Genomic DNA, 14020 nt, shown 5'->3' with positions numbered 1-14020 from the left:
AAAAAAAAAAAAAGGTCAAGAAGGGAGTGGGTTGACATGTCGTTGGGTTGTTAACCAATGTCATAAAACCATATGTGTACTACTGTTTCAGGAGAAAGTATTTGTTCTGTAAACCTGCACCTGAAGTTCAATAAAAAAAAAATGTATTTTAAACATCAAAATCGGAAGTTGCAAGAGATGATTTTGAGACTTAACTGTCTAACAGTTTCAGCTCTCCATTGATTAGTGTGCAACGGAGCCTCATCAGAGGCTAAGTGTATTTTTTATGGATTCATCTGTTTTAAGCCAGGGGTCATATTAGCTGTAAAATTAATATAATAAGTTATTTTCTACAAGATAATTTTCATTTTAATAACATTTTTAAATGTTGAATTATATAGACATTTGCATGATCAGCATACAAAATACCAAGTTCTACTTTGTCCTACCCAGCTTTTGGTGTACAATATCCAGTTGAAAGTTGATATTTTGTATTATTAGTCCACTCTGTCATCAAGTATACAGAATTGACACACCAACAACACAGTATCTCTCTCTCTCACACACACACACACACACACACTCAACTGAAATCCCACACTAAACCAAAAAAACCAAACCGCTGCCACCCAGTTGATTCTAACTCATAGGGACCCTATAGGAAGGGTAGAACTGCCCCATAGGGTTTCCAAGGCTGTAAATTTTTATGGAAGCAGACTGCTGCATCTTTCTCTTGCGGAGTGGCTGATAGGTTTGATTCTCCAGCCTTTCGGTTAGCAGGTGACCACTTTAATCATTGCACCACCAGGGCTCCTTGGAATCACACACGGGGCATCCAATAACCTATCTGGGCCTGTGGCAGATAAAGGTCAGCCCCACAGAGGCTGACAGTTACCCTGTCAGTAACATAACAACAGAAACTTATGTTCTCAGTTTCTAACACATAGGCACATAGATTTTTTTTTCTTTAAAAGTGAAGAAAACAAAATTAAACATACGTTTTTTCTATGAAATTTGCAGGTTTTACATGTAGAAAATAATAGCTGAACACAGAGAAGATCAGAAGTGTAAAAAGGAAAACTTCATGGAAGAGGTGGATCTTATACATGGCTGTACACTAAAAAAAAGCAGCCAGTTGCTCTCAGGTAGATTCCAACTTATGGCAGCCCCAGGTGTGTCAGAGTGGAACTGTGCTCCTTTGGATTTTTAATGGCTGATCTTTCAGAAGTAGATTGCCAGGGCTTTCTTAGAGGTGCCAATGGGCGAACTCAAACCTCTAAACTTTTGGTTAGCAGCTGAGCATGTTAACTGTTTGCACAACCCCAGCTTCGAACATGGCTGTAGTGGAAGCTTATTCTTGAACTTGTACCATGGAGAGTTGGGTATTTCTAAGAGGCTTTAGTAGGGTAAAGACCTGTTGAATTGAATACATGTATCTGAATGGACATGACTAGTGAGTAGCAAATGTTAAATACCACTAAAGATAAAAATGTATATATCTATCAATTTAGTACCTACTTTCAGAGAACTTGAATGTATTTAAATTGTGAATTCAACGAATGTACATTAAGTGCTTACTGTTTATCAGCCCTTTGGCAGGCACTAAGAAAGCTGCACTGTCTAAGCCAGAAACTGCCCATGTCTTCATGAAGTATAGTAGAAAAGAAACAAGTGAGATGAGTTGTGACTGAGAGTTGTCAGATTTAGGTAAAAAAATAAAACAAAACAAAGCAAAAACCCAGCTTGCCCAGTTAAATTTAAATTTCAAATATATAATAAATAATTTAAATAATTATTTCATATAAATAAGTTTCATGCAGTATTTGGGATATACTTATGCTAAAAATTATTTATTGTTTTGTCTGAAATTTAAATCCAGTTGGACATGTTTTTAAACTTAAATCCAGTTGGACGTGTTTATCTAGCAATTCTACTTGTGAGGGAGTTTCTTTGATGTGGGTGAGGGCATAACAGTGGGATTGAAGTAAGAGGATGATTGGGTACAGCCAGAGAGCTGATCATGCAATAAGTCACAGGAAAGCAGAGACAATGGTTTCTTCAGTGAGAAGAAAAGAAGTCCAGGACGTCTAGAAAGTTCAGGAAAATGGGGCGGAAGATGAATCTATAGAGGTATGCAGCAGTTGGGAAAGACTTGCCTGCCCTCTTACGTCCTACATCTTGGTGTGGAGGGGGGAGATAGAAGAATTGTTGTTTGTTGTTATTAGGTGCCGTTAGTTGGTTCCCACTCTTAGCGACGCTATACGTACAACAGAATGAAACACTGCCTGGTCCTGCACCATCCTCACAATCATTGCTATGCTTGAGTCCATCTTTGCAGCCACTGTGTCAATCCATCTCGTTGAGGACCTTCCTCTCTTTCACTGACCCTGTACTTTACCAAGCATGATGTCCTTCTCCAGGGACTGGTCCCTTCTTATAATAAGTTGAAAGTCAAAGGAGCATTCTGGCTGTTCTTCTTCCAAGACAGATTAGTTCATTTTTCTGGCAGTCTATGGCATATTCTATAATCTTCACCAACACCATAATTTAAAGGAATCAATTCTTGTTCGCTCTTTCTTATTCATCGTCCAGCTTTCACATGCATATGAGGCGATTGAAAACATCACGGCTTGGGACAAGTGCACCTTAGCATTCAAGGTGACATTTTTGATTTTTAACACTTTAAAGAGGTCTTTTGCAGCAGATTTGTCCAATGCAATGCATCGTTTGACTTCTTGACTGTTGCTGCCATAAGTGTTGACTGTAGATCCAAGTAAAATGAAATCCTTGACAATGTCAATCTTTTCTCTGTTTATTATGATGTTGCTGATTGATCCAGTTGTGAGGATTTTTGTTTTCTTTATGTTGAGGTGTAATCCATACTGAAGGCTGCAGTCTGATCTTCATCAGTAAGTGCTTCAAGTCTTCACTTTCAGTGAGCAAGGTTATGTCATTTGCATAACGCAAGTTGTTAATGAATCTTCCTCCAATCCTGATGCCATGTTCTTCTTCATATGGTCCAGCTTCTCTGATTGTTTGCTCAGTGTACAGATTGAATAAGTATGGTGAAAGAATACAACCCTGACACAAACCTTTCCTAACTTTAAACCACACAGTATCCCCTTGTTCTGTTTGAATGACTGCCTCTTGCTCTATGTACAGGTTCCTCATGAACACAATTAAGTGTTCTGGAATTCCTATTCTTCCCAATGTTACCCATAATTTGTTATGATCCACAGAGTCGAATGCCTTTGCATAGTCAAAAAAACACAGGTAAACATCTTTCTGGTATTCTCCATCTGACATCAGCAACGATATCCCTGGTTCCACATCCTCTTCTGAATCTTGCTTGAATTTCTGGCAGTTCCCTGCCCATGTGCTGCTGCAACTGCTTTTGAATGATCGTCAGCAAAATTTTACTTCAGTGTGATGTTAATGATCTTGCTCATAATTTCCACATTTTGTTGGATCACTTTTCTTTGGAATGGGCACAAATATGGATCTCTTCCAGTTGGTTGGCCAGGTAGATGTCTTCCAATTTTCTTAGCATAGACAAATGAGCACCTTCAGGGCTGCGACCATTTGTTGAAACATCTCAACTGGTATTCTGTCAACTCCTGGAGCCTTTTTTTTTTTTTTGCCAATGCCTTCAGTACAGCTTGGATTTATTCCTTCAATACCATTAGTTCTTGATCATATGCTACCTCCTGAAATGGTTGAATGTTGACCAGTTCTTTTTGATACAGTGACTCTGTGTATTCCTTCCATCTTCTTTTGATGCTTCCTTGGTCATTCAATATTTTCCCCATAAACCCTTCAGTATTGCAACTCAAGTCTTGACTATTTTCTTCAGTTCTTTCAGCTTAATAAATGCTGAGCACATTCTTCCCTTTTGGTTTTCTAACTCCAGGCCTTTGCACATTTCATTAGAACACTTTTCTTTGTCTTCTTGAGTCAGTCTTTGAAATTTTCTTTTTAGTTCTCTTACTTCATCACTTCTTTCGTTCACTTGAGCTGCTGTCCCTTCAAGAGCAAGTTTCAGAGTCTCTTTTCACATCCATTTTGTTCTTTTCTTTCTTTTTAATGACCTTTTGTTTTCTTTATGTATAATGTCCTTGATGTCATTCCACAACTTGTTTTGTCTTTGGTCATTAGTGTTCAATACATCAAATCTGTTCCTGAGATGCTCTCTAAATTCGGGTGCAATATTCAAGGTCATATTTTGGCTCTTGTAGACTTGTAATTTTCTTCAGCTTCAACTTGAACTTGCGTGTGAGCAATTAGTGGTCTGTTATGCCATCACCTCCTGGCCTTGTTCTGAGTAATGATATTGAGCTTCTCTATCAACACTTTCCACAGATGTAGTCAATTTGATTTCTGTGTATTCCATCTGACGAACTCAACGTATACAGTCGATGTTTATGTTGTTGAAAATCCTATTCATTTACATTTTAAATGATTTTAGATGATGAATCTAAAATCATTTAAAGGTTAAATGGGTAGGATTTGCTGATTGTGTGGACGAATGGGTAAATTAGAAAGTGTGATGAAGAATGATCAAACCAGAGCAGCCAGATGAAACCTAGTGCTATTTCTTGTGAAAGGTGGCAGAGGAATTTAGCAGTTCGAATCCATCAGCCACTCCTTGGAAACCCTGTTGGACAGTTCTATTCTGTCCTATAGGTTGCTATGAGTTGGAATCAACTTGACAACAATGAGTTTTTTAGGAAGAAACATTCAAGGAGCCCTGGTGGTTCAGTGGTTAAGAGCTCGGCTGCTAACCAAAAAGTTGCCTGTTCAACCCACCAGATGCTCCACAGGAGAAAGATGTGACAGCCTGCTTCTGTAAAGATTTACAGCCTTGGAAACCTTATAGGGCAGTTCTACTCTGTCCTTTAGGGTCACTATGAGTTTCAACAACAACGAGGTTTTTTGGTTTTTTTTTTTTTGTTGTTGTTGTTGTTTTTTAAAAGTGAAGCATTCAGGTGGAGTAAGATGTTGAATATATAATCCGGAATCACTTAAAAAAACAACACAAAAGATAGAAGACATCAACACATTGATGATGACTATAGGGTCGCTATGAGTCAGAATCAACTCAATGAGTTTAGTTTGTTTGGTTTAAAGCAACAGAAGTAGCTGTAATAGACTAAATAGAGAAATTATCCAGAACTCTAAACGTTTCCCACATTAAATTATTTAGTACAAGAGGAGAAATGGAGTCTGAAAAATGGGTTCAAAGAAGTAATAAGTAAAACTATAGAACTGTTGTATTATGGAAGTCAAGGAAATACAGTGTTTCAGAAAGGAGAGCATTGGTAAATTTATTTACTGTTTCAGAGAAATAAAGTAAAATGGCACTGAAAATAGCCTGAGGAGGTTATTTTGACTGTATCACATAGATTTTTAATAGAGTTTGATGGCAGAGTCCATATTAAGGTAGACTGAGGATTTATTGTGAGGTTAGGAAATGAAGACAGCTAGTGTATTTTTTCAAGAAGATTGGATGAAAAAGAAATGTACATTATATAGTGGTAGCTAGGTGAAAATTCACTGCTCAGTCTTGTTCTCTCTCTCTGTTTTTCTTTTTCTCTCTCTCTCTCTCTTTTAATTTCCCTCTTTCTCTTTCTGGCTTTTTAGCTGAGTGACACTTGAATTTCTATAAATGTTGCCAGAAGAGAGAGACAGAGTGGCTACAGGTAAGTGATAATAGATCAAATGGCAGAATATGAGACTGAAAATACAAGTGGGGAGATAAAGGAGGGTTTCTGTGCTCGATATAAGAGGTAAAGAGCAAAGGCTGAACAAACACTAGTACATTTGAATATCTGAAGCAGGATATTGAGCCCTTCCTTCTGATGGATTCAATTATTATTCCCATGAAGTAGTGAGTGGTTGAAGTGGTGGTTCTTGGAATATTGGACAGAACAAATGTGAAGAAAGAGTGGGTTGATGGTTTGCATTAAAGAGTTTGCTCCTCTTATGATGAGAAAATGTGACTCTACTATAGAGATTTAAGCATAGAATGCTATGATAAAAGCAATATTTTAGGAACATCTGTGGATGTTATGCACTATAGAGATAAAGTCATTAGGATAATTAAATGGAAAGAGTGTTATACGGAGAGATGTAGAAGATTCTGCTTCTGATTGTGGCTCTTAACAATGATTAACCATGCAATTTTGTTCTCTACTTCTGTAACTCACCTTTACATGTCTGTAAAATGGGCTGGTCGAGCATTACCCCAATCTAGAATTCTGTCAATAGAAATGGAGACTTGTAGAAAACTAAGAAAGAAATGAGGGCTTGGACTAAGTGGTTGGCAGTAAGGAAGTGAAGAAATAGGTACATATGTAAATTGTTACAAAATAAAAAATAATGCATTTTGAGATGATAATTTGAATCCTGGCTACTTAACCCCACTGATCCTCAATTGTCTTACATAAAAAATTGGTGTAACACAACTATTTCGTAAAGTATTTAAGAAGACTTGAGTGAGAATATATAGATAAAGTCTATTATACTCCAGGAAATTATTAGTTTCCTTTACATTGGTAGCTGGATATTGGTAAAAATAAGGTGGCAAAAAAGTAAGGGGAACTGAAAGATGTTAAAATCTTTTTTTTTTTTTCTTTTTTTAGTGGAAGACAATAGTATTAATGATTCTTTACAAAGTACCCCATAAGCTTTTTTCTTCACACTACTAGAGCCAGTGAACCTTCTGTCAATTTCTATCAAGGTTCTCTGACTATGTATGGATCCTCAGGCTGATCAAAAATTTGTAATCTATTTCTTCCTTTTTCTTCCAGCCTTTTCCTACATTTTACTCCAAGTCTCTCTCGTTTGAAGGATTGTTTTTTCCTTTCTAAATCTTAATCTTATACTTACATTCTATTTATCCTGACACCACATCTTTATCTATTTATGTTCGAGTTGTTTGCATGGGTTGCTAACTCTACCTCTCCAATGTTCAAGGCAATATTCTGGGTTCCTCCAAATATACTAACAAGAACCTAACACAGTGCCAAAGGTCATCTTGAGATACCAAAAAAACACGCTGCAATCAGGTGATTCTGACTCACAGCAAACCTATAGGACAGAATAAAACTGCCCCAGAAGGTTTCCAAGGCTATAAATCTTCACGGAAGCAAACTGTCACATCTTTCTCCCTTGGAGCAGATGGGTTTGAACCGCCAACCTTTCAGTTGGGAGCTGAGTGCTTTAACCACTGGACCACCAGGGCTTCTCATCTTGAGATAGTTGATAAAAAATAAAATATGGGAGCTTCACATAAGAACATGGGGCCATGGGATCTACTTTTTTAACTAACTCCCTAGAAATTTCATATGTATGCTAAAGTTTAGAACTATTCACATAGGTATTAACTAATGTTTGTTATCAATATATAAATTATGTCTCTAAAATTTTTGTATGTAACATTGTAGGTGAAATTATTTAAGGCAAACTTAAGTTACTTGGGATTTATGATTATTTTAAGAATTAATCAACTAGTATTTCATTGTTGACAGGAGGATAGTATTGTTAATGACATTGATTAAAGAGTGAAATTTGAGATTGGAAAAGCATCAGGAAAGCAGATGTAAAGTTGATCTATGATTTCATGAGTAGATGCGTACAGTACTGATGATGTTCCAAAGAGTCACAGGGAAGACAGTTGTAGGGAACAGGGGCAATGTTCTGACAAAAAATCTGTATTTCTTCACTATTTGACCCTTTATACACTCCTGACGTTGTTGGTCAACCTTCCCATGGCAGGATATGTTTTTCTAAATAAATGTTATGTCATTTGAATAAAGGGTTCGTGTTATATTTCTTTGTAACTCTCACAACGCTTTGCAAAACTGTGTCTAACTAGCCAATGAGCTCTTGAGAGACAGTAAGTGCAGAAGAGTATGGTTTAAGAAAGGGAAAATAGGGTCTTAAAAAGCAAGACGGAAGAGCATTTTAGGAGAGAGGCCGTAATTAAGAGTGTGAAATGTATTTGAAAGCTCAGGGAGAGAAGAATTAGAGCAGATGGGCTGAGACTAGATGCAGGTCACTGGTGATTTTTAATGAAGACATTTTTGTATAGCATGGAATTGTGAAGCAGATTTAAAACTGATGATGACATAAATTGATGTAATAGCTCTGGACATTTATTTGTGAAGAAAGGAAACTAAAATGCTTCTATTTGTCCGTGATGGTACTCAATGCTTAAAACGTTCGTTATCTTATTTACTATGTGAACAACTTAAACCTGGGTGTTATTACACCTACTGCAGAAAAGAAGCTAGGGATCAGAGCAGTTGTTCAGATCAATGTGAAAGAGAAGTATTAGAGTGTAGATTATAAATCTGGATATAGTCTGAGCAGAGACTCAAGACCAAGGAAATTTATGCATGTTTAGATGAAAGGATGAATGCACCCTAGAGAGGGAAATACTAGAGAAGGAGGTACAGAGTTTGAGAGAAAGTTCACTGAAAGGCCAAAAGAGATGGAAGTCCTAGAGTAATGGGATGGAGAAACGTTACAGTAAAGGTAAGACAATAAATTGGTAAAGTTAAGGAAAGGAATAATAAACAGCTGTATAAATAGCCTTGCTTTGCACATTTTAAGAAAAGCTAAGCTTCTTGTATCTCCTCTCTGTTTCAGAGCAACATGGAATTGAACCCCCAAGATTACAACCCTCGAGATCATAGAAACATACATGTCCTCATTTGATTTGCTATCACATATTCTGAACTGTGAACCTATTGCTTATGGATTAGACAGATTTCTTTGGCTAAAATAAATATTCCTTTGGAAGTGAAAGGAAAATTCATCAGCCTGGAGAGTACATTATTTGACTTACATACAAGCAAATAAGCTGTATAAGCTATTTGCTAAGAGGACACATGATACTGTATAATCATGACCAATTATTTGCATACTGATGTCCCAGTTTACTAGTCAATCATTTTTAAAGATAACCTTAAAAATTCTTAATATTATTTATTTTTAAGGTTCTTTACCTAAAACTGCATGCATCTGAGACTCAAAAGAGAATACATGAAGTTCTTCAGTGCCTTACAAATGACCATTACATAGTGAATACATAATAATATACAAAGGAATTTTCACAGCTTAGCAAACATTTGTACTCATTAAAGAGGCTTTCATAATCAGACCCAATCAGACCCTGCTTACACAGCAATTTAGCAGTATCTGCACAAGCAGTTTTATCAGTCACACCCACATTATCTGTGTGCAGGGATTGTTTGGGATACTGTTTAAAATATAGCTGTAATATGAAAAATTCTTTGGTTAAGATTTGATAAAAGATTTCATAGAGTAAAATACATGGTCATTTATGCCCTATGAGTGCCAATCTCACAATGACCCCTTGAATGGGAGGAAGAAAATAGAGGAGTGCAACTGCCCTTTCAACCAGTTTGATGTGTTCATCTTGGGTCTTTGATGCAATACCAGCACCTCACACTTGCTTTCAAGGCTTTCTGTAATAAGGATCCTGGCTTTATAGTCTGACATTACCTCCTCATACTCCCTGATATAAAATCTCTACTTAGTCACCCTAACCTCCCACAAGTCTGCTTTGCTCTTTCTCTCATCCATGCCTTGGTCCATTCTTCTTCCTTTGTCTTTTTTTTTTCCTACATCAATCTACCACTGCCAAAGTAAATGATTTTCCTATTTCTTCTGTGGAATCTCATTTAAATGTTCCTAATTTCTTCATTGCTCTCTTCTGCCTATAGACTCCTTGTCTATTTAGCCTTAGATCATTAATTTTGCTTGTTACACATGCATGCATGTCTTTTACATTGTAAGAACTTTGAGAATAGTATCAGTTTTTATATATCTGCATTACCTGTGATAGATTTACATAGTCTATACTCACTAAGTAGGTATTTAAATCAACTGAGTTACCTCATTTTTATGCTCTAAAAGACGTGTAACAAGCCTGGGTGGTGCAGTTTGTGATCGGCTGACAAGGTTGGTGATGTGAACCCATATAGTGGCTCTGCAGGAAAAAAAGGCCTGGCAAAATGCCTCTATAAAGATTATAGCCAAGAAAATCCTATGGTGCTGCTCAGCTCTAACACATGGAGTCTCCATGAGTAAGAGGCCTACTTGGTGGCAGCTAACAACAGTAACACAGACATCAACATGGCATTTACAAAATACTGGTCTAATCTTGTTTTCTAATGTTTCTCCTTTACTCTTATTTATACTCTTTTCATGATCTCGTCTTCTCTTGCGATGATACAATTTGCCATCTATTTTCTAGTAATTTCTTCTTAGCAACTTTGAGCCTGTGGATTCATTTATTTTCTTTTTCCCACCCCCTTTATCTACGGGGACATGTTGAGCCATCTCCGTCTACACCATAAAATTCTCACCCCAAGTCATTCAAAATTACTTTTAAATTAAGTGTCAAATCATTTGGGCCAAAGTGTTTCCTGGACTGAGAAGAATGACTGCTGAGGAAAAGAGTAAATAAAAGGAAGAGCAGCACAAGAAGAGAGGCATGCCAATAACTATCAAACCAAAACCAAACCTGTTGTCATCAAGGTGAGATTCCGACTCACAGCGCTCCTATAGGACAGAGAAGAACTGGCTTGTAGCGTTTCCAAGGAGGGGTTGGCAGATTCCAACTGCCTATGTTTTGGTTAGCAGCCGAACTCTTTAACCACTGCACCACCAGGGCTGCACCAATTACTACAGATGTTTGTAAAATGTCAGTTTATCAAAACCATGCATGTGACAAAATTGCACAGAACTAAATACACATACAAACACATAACAAATGTCTCAGTCTGATTTCCAGACTTTCCTCACCTTCCCTAACTCTTAACTCTGGAGGGCCCCAGAGCTAAGTGTCTGAATCTCTTTATATCTAGATTTATTCCTTAGGTGAGCTCATCCATTCCCTTGGCTCTAAGTACTATTCACACACAGATGGCAACCAAATTTGTATACTCAACCTGAGCTTTCCCCTGTACTTTGGTTTTACATCCAACTGTTTCTCAAATTTAATAAGGCTAAAACTGATATATTGATTCCCACTGAGCCTTTAGTCTTTCAAATCTCAGCATTGGCAATTTGACCCTCCAGCTGTTCATGTGAGAAAACTTGGCACCATCTCCTTCACAGTCCATATTCAATCCACTAGCAAATCTGTTCAGCTTTATCTTTGAAATATGTGTATTTTCACATTTCGTTGCTTACCCTGCATATACAAGACCAGCGGTTCTGCCCCCTCTCCCCGACCCAAGGATATCTGGCACTATCTGGAGATATTGTTAGTTGACACACCCATCATGGTACTGTTAGTACGTAGTGGATAGAGGTCAGAGATACTGCTAAACATCCTTCAAAGCACAGTTCCCCACAGCAAGGAATTATCCCTTCTGAGATAACAACAGTTCAGAGATTGAGAAACCCCAACCAATGCTAAGCTCCAATTATCTTTCACTTTTATTTTACTGCAATAACTTCCTGAATGGTCTTTAAGTTCCCCTTCCTGCTATCCATCCAGAGTTCAGTTGCCCCCAGAGCAGTCAAAAGATCCCTTTAAAATATTCTTCAAATCAAATCACTCTTCTGCTCACAACCATTGCAGACACCATCGCTGGTCTCTACTCAAGTGTTGCCTTATGACAGAAACCGGTCGTGACCACCCAAACTAGCACACACTCTCAACACCATACTCTGATTTGTTAACCTGCTCTACTTTTATTCTTAGCATTTATCAGACATATTACATATTGATTTATTTACCTGTCCATTTTCTCATTTTCTAACTAGAATTTAAATTCCATGAGAGAAGGCCCGTTGCTTTTCTTCACTGATATGTTGTTAGTCACTGGAACTTGCCCAGCACAGAAAGCTTTGTTGAATTTAGGGGAAAAAAAAAATCCTAGTGTACTTGTTTATCTATACACTGCTAGAATAGATTTGGGACACTATTGATTACCATTTATTTTAAAAATCTTTCCCCTCTTGATTCCAGTAGCAAACATATTTCATGATTCTACTCCCTCTCCTCTGGATGTGATGTTAATTTTTCATTTATTTTTCTCGTTCCTTCTTTTCTATCCTCTCCTTGCTTGCCAGTGTTCCTTGATAGCCCTGCCTTTGGTTTTCTTTTATACCACATTAATCCCTCCCTCTTAGAACTTCCCTCTAGTCTACAATCTCAGTGTATGCTATGACACTGACAGCTCAATCTCCATTTTAGCTTCTCTCCTACTTTTAAACATATTCAGATGGAAGTTGCAGTAGACTCTTCTAACTCAACATGGTCTGCCTTTATCAGTTAGTGCCTCAGTTCAAAGTCCCATTGTCTTTTGCTTGACATATTCTTATAACATTTTGTTGGATTCCATGCCAAAGATTTCAGTGTGTTTTGCATACTGCTTCCAGAATTACGTTTCTAAAAATTCTGATAATCTAATTCCCCTGACACAAATTCTTCCCTACTGTATGAAATTAACATTTTGTAGCTTAGTATCACAGCTCCATACCAAAGTGATCCACACCTACCTTTGTGGTGTTATCTTCAGAATCTGTTTTTACTTGTCCCTAAACCCAACCAGTGCCACTCTGAATTTGTCACTATTCCCTTAACTCACCATGCCTTCTATTACTTGTGTCTTTGTACATTCTCTCTCTTCTGTCTTCTCTACCTAGAAAATGCCTCAGCATTTTTTTAAGGTACAGCTTGAATATTATTTTATTAAAACCTCTGTGATAACCACATTGTAGTTCACTTTCTCACTTTTCTCCTCTACAAAGTTATCATTTCTGGAAAGGATCTTTTCTTCAACAATTAATGTAGGCACTAGAATCTAGTAGAAAAGAAAGTAAAAAGTGAAAATAACAGTAAAAAAAGAAGAACGAATGAATGAAACAAAGGTTACATATTACTCTTAAGATGGGTATCATCAACTTCATTTTACATATGACAAGAGGAAACAGATACCAGTAGGATATATACTCAATATCTCCAAACCAATTCATAACAGAGCCAGGACAAGAAACTTACTTTTTTTCTTCTTAACCTGATGCTCTTTTTTTATACTCTGTTATGGAATTACAACTTTATATTGTTTTGATAATTAGAGGTTAAGAGAGAAAATACACTAACAAAAATCCTTGGAATCTGGCCTTGGACAAGGATAGATATTCATCCAGCTGGATTTGATATTTTATAGAGCATTTTATACAGATTTTAAGTTATAAAAATACACACACACAATAAAAACTCCAAAGCCACTCTGAGAAAGACAGAAAATTAGAAGTTAGGAGACCACTGTGGAGAAAAAGAGTGGGTGAAAAATCTGTAGAGCTACCGTAGATGGACAATTTTGTACTCTCTTCTTTCCCATTGTATGGTCATATAAGAGGATTTTAGATTATTCTGCCTTCAGAAGATTTACATCAGGAAGTTAATAAAACACTCAGCAGAAGCTAAGAATCAAAATAGGCAGGGAAAAGAAAGATTACATCAGAAAAAGATAGACTTAATTGTATTATAGATACCAAGTGGCCTCTTTAGAAATGTGTACAAGAGAAATAAGATGAGAAATAACTGTCCACCCAAGCTTAACAGAGACCATCAGTCCTCTCCCTTGTAAGGGTGCCACAGGGGGAGGGGAATAGCCTACTTCCACAACCTACAATACTTAAGATGTTTGCTTTTCCCCAGAGAGATTCATATGAATATGAAACCAGTGTAGAAAGTAAAGAAATAACATGTAAATGACAAGAAAAAGTCGTAACAGAACAACACAAAGAAATAATCAAACAAAAAAGAAACAAAAAACACTCCATAGGCTGCATATTCAGATTTGTTTGTTATTGAGTACTACTACTATCCTGCTACGTGTTGCCAATGAGTCAATTCGAACTCATAGTGGCCCTATAGGACAGAGTAGAACTGCTCCATAGGGTTTCCAAGGAGCGGCTGGTGGATTGGAACTGCTGACCTTTTGGTTAGCAGCCGAGCTGTTAACCACTGCAAGACCAGGGAACCTGTTCT

This window comes from Trichechus manatus, unplaced genomic scaffold (genome assembly GCF_000243295.1).
Source record: "Trichechus manatus latirostris isolate Lorelei unplaced genomic scaffold, TriManLat1.0 scaffold00013, whole genome shotgun sequence".
NCBI classification, from domain to species: Eukaryota; Metazoa; Chordata; class Mammalia; order Sirenia; family Trichechidae; genus Trichechus; species Trichechus manatus.
This window is presented reverse-complemented; position numbering follows the sequence as displayed.